Source organism: Acanthisitta chloris, unplaced genomic scaffold (assembly GCF_000695815.1).
Source record: "Acanthisitta chloris isolate BGI_N310 unplaced genomic scaffold, ASM69581v1 scaffold4162, whole genome shotgun sequence".
Classification (NCBI taxonomy): domain Eukaryota; kingdom Metazoa; phylum Chordata; class Aves; order Passeriformes; family Acanthisittidae; genus Acanthisitta; species Acanthisitta chloris.
The window spans coordinates 26,933-30,597 of NW_008658699.1; the positions used below are offsets into that span (position 1 = coordinate 26,933).

The following is a 3,665-nucleotide window of genomic DNA, read 5'->3' on the forward strand; positions in this document are numbered from 1 at the left end:
GGAAATGTTTTCCCTGTTCATGTGTTCAGGCACTGGAATAGGGAATTGCCCAGGGAGGTGGTGGAGTCACCATCCCTGGAGGTGTTTAAGAGGTGTCTGGATGTGGTGCTGGAGGATCTGGTTTAGGGCTTCCAGCAGTGACAGGTTAATGGTTGGACTTGATGCTCATAGAGGTCTCCTCCAACCCTGATGGTTCTATGATTCTGTAATCCTTGTGGGTCCCTCCCAGCTCAGGACATGCCATGGTTTTGTGGGAGGTGCTGGTGCAGTTCCTGGGTGGCAGATCCCACCAGCTCCCTGTGCTGCCCCCACCCCATGCAGTGAGGGGGATGCTGTGGGGCCACAGAGCTGCTGGGGAGGAGCAGATGGAGGTTGTGGGCAGCATGGGAGGCCTTTCCCCAGCACTCAAGGTGCTCCTGTTCCAATTAGCTTCTATGAGGCATCATTCAGGCTCCTTAGATACCCTGCGTGGGAACAAAATCCTTTCCTGTTTGACTTTGTAAATCAAAGTAGACGATACAATAATTATTAATAATATGTTGACTTATCTCATCAGCGTTTTAATTAGTCAGTAGAAAAGCAATTTGCAAAGGGGCTGATCAGGCTCCCTCTGATCCAGGGGGGGTCATGTGCTGAGCAAGGAGAGGGGAGAGAAGGGCACTGGGGCGTTTTGCTGGGAGAACTGGGAGGCAGAGGAGGGGCAGGGACAGCCTCTTTGACGGCGCTGCTAAGAGTTTAATTTTCCCTGCAAAGGGGATTGTGCTGGGAAAGGAGCGAGCTGCAAGGCTCCTGGGAGCCCTTTGAAGCTCTAATTGAGAGGAGCCGCAGCCTGCGGGACAGGGATGCTCCCAGTGACCCTTCCTCTTCCTGCACGTGGCTCCGGGCTGGAGCTGAGGGGGGGATGCGATTAAACCCCTGAGCGGCAATTACAGCCAATTACCCCTCAGTTAATTGTCTGGCAAGAGAAAATGTCAAAACAGGCCAGGCAGAGCTCCCTGATGGGCTGACACTCCCCAGAGCTCCCTGTGCCCATCACTCCCTGATGCCTCTCTGGTCACAGCAAGCTCAGAGGGGAAAGCACCTTCCAGTGAGGCAAGTGATGCAAACACAGAATCAACAGAGAATCATAGAATTTTAGGGGTTGGAATGGAGCTTAGAGACGCTCAGGATGAGGGCAGAGCTGGGGGGTTAGTGAAGCTGCCCCCATGATACTCAGCCAGGGCTCTCCAGGAGGGTCTGGCAAGGGAATGATGAGCTTATTGGAGGCACCTAAATGCTTTGCGTCCATTTTGTGTGGTTGCTTTGGGTTTCCCTCTACATACTTCACTCCCAAGTCTGGCAGAGATGGAGCTCAATGGCCAAGGTGTCAGAGAATTATAGAGTCATCAAGGTTGGAGAACTCTAAGAGCATCCAGTGCCTACCCCAACTGCCCTGGGCAGGGACACCTCCCACCAGAGCAGGTTGCTCAAGGCTTTAGCCAACCTGGCTGTGAACACTGCCAGGGTTGGGGCAGCTACATACTTCACTCCCAAGTCTGGCAGAGATGGAGCTCAATGGCCAAGGTGTCAGAGAATTATAGAGTCATCAAGGTTGGAGAACTCTAAGAGCATCCAGTGCCTACCCCAACTGCCCTGGGCAGGGACACCTCCCACCAGAGCAGGTTGCTCAAGGCTTTAGCCAACCTGGCTGTGAACACTGCCAGGGTTGGGGCAGCCACAGCCTCCCTGGGCAACCTGGGACAGTGTCTCACCACTCTCACAGGGAAAACCTCTGCCTAATATCTAATCTAATTCCCCTCTTTTCACTTTCTCCTCATTCCTCCTTGTCCTGTCCCTGCAGCTCCTAACACAGATCCCTCTGCAGCTTCCCTGGAGCCCCTTCAGCTCCTGGCAGGTTGCTCTGAGGTCTCCACACAACCTTCTCTTCTCCAGCCTGAACAGCCCCCACTCTCAGTCTGTCCTCGTAGGGGAGATGCTCCAATCCTCTTGTCAACTTCGTGGCCTCCTCAGAATTTGCTCTGGACACCAGGACTCTGTGAGTGATGCCCTTCCAGTTTTGCAGTGCTGATGCTTTGGACTGTTGCCCTGGCTGTGCAGGCAGCTCTGGGATGTCCCAGACCAGAGGAGTCTGAGTGTGGTGGAGGGTCTGACTATGGGGAGGAATTGCCTGGATGCAATGAAGGGCAGAGCAGTGGAAGTGGACAAAGTAAAACACCCCTTGCTCCCAGAAATATCCTCCCTCCCAGAGATTCCTCTGGTCCCTGATCCCCTGATGTGCCTCAGGCTCCTCCAGGATGGCAGGATTTGACAACAGGGCTGGGATGAGATGTCAGGAGCAGCAGGGTGACAGGACAGGGATCCACCCAACCCAGAGCATGACCATGAAGAGGACAATATCTCCCTCCTCCAGGCAGTGGCTGAAGAAGCTCCAGTGGTAGGAGACTGAAGCCAGACAAACCCTCAGAGCAATGGGTTTTTAACAGGGGCAGTTAACAGCATCACCACAGGACCTGGAGGTTTTATCTCCACTGGCAATTTTGCAGCCAAGGATGTTTTCCCCTCAAAGCTGAGCTGCTCTGAGAGAGAATGAAGTGACAGCTCTGAAGGCCTGTATTTATGCAGGAGATCACATCACATTAGTTCCGTGGTCCCCTCTGACCTTGTACCTCTCAATCTCTTCCATTCCCAGGCTACTCCTCACTGCAAGAGCTAAACTGCTAAAATTAGAGCTGAGTTAACGATTTAATATATTTACATACACGATAAAGCCCTGATAGAAATCTGATCATTGTTATTATTATGAATTCACTGGTCTGATCACTCCTGCTCAAGCAGTGCAGGGACTGAAAGTCTCAAGCAACAGATCAATGAAAATTATTAGAGGCCTGGGAAGATTTCAGTGGGAGGTGGAATTGAAAAGATTAGGACTGTTTAGTTCAGAGAGAGGATGAAAAGGAATGGCCATGGAAAATCAGCACAGCAGCAACAGCCAGGTAGGCACCCCAATTTGGCAGGTTTTGTGCCTGCAGCAAGCCCCACTGTGCCTTGCAGTTGGTCCTGTGGGTATTTATGGGATTGTTTCTGTTCTTTAAACGAATGAGCAAAATCCTTTCAGCCAGGTCACTCTGAGATCTGAAACTCACAACTGCTGGAAAACTACTGTGGCAGGAAAACCTGGACATGGAGATGGAAGTGGAGAGAGCATGGGGAACCAACCAGTGGAGATGGCACACTCACATGGGGGTTACCACCCTGACATCCCTCCCAGCCACACTGCAGGGCTGTGTTTGCATCCCTGCGAGAAACCATCCCCAGGGGAGGCTTACCTGCCCCTCTGCCCAGTTCCTACAGAAACTCCTCTCATCACAGGGAATTGAGAGCTTCCCAGTCATTTTGGGCTCTTCCCCCTGATGCTCACCCTGATGATGAGCTGCTCAGCTGAGTGCCCATGGGGTGACCCAGCTCTGGAGTCCCCTCAAAGCTCAGGACCTGGTGACAAGTTGCTCCCTACCAGGGGTCATAGAGAGTTAAATGGCATTTCCCAATCAGCCCATCCCACTGCTATCCCTCTTTCAGGCTGGCATTTTCCCAACAGACATGGGCTCTTTGCCCCATCAGCCCTGGTCTGGGGCCGAGATGTCCATCCTCTGCCCCCCCCCCCCCCC

General features: G+C 52.8%; 1 protein-coding gene across 1 annotated transcript in view; it reads right to left on the minus strand.

Annotated features, from left to right (window-relative positions):
- The window catches only part of LOC103812181 (ephrin type-A receptor 8-like), a 45,737-nt gene that overhangs the window by 26,690 nt on the left and 15,382 nt on the right, over nt 1–3,665 (minus strand). The gene's annotated exons all lie outside the window — the stretch shown is intronic.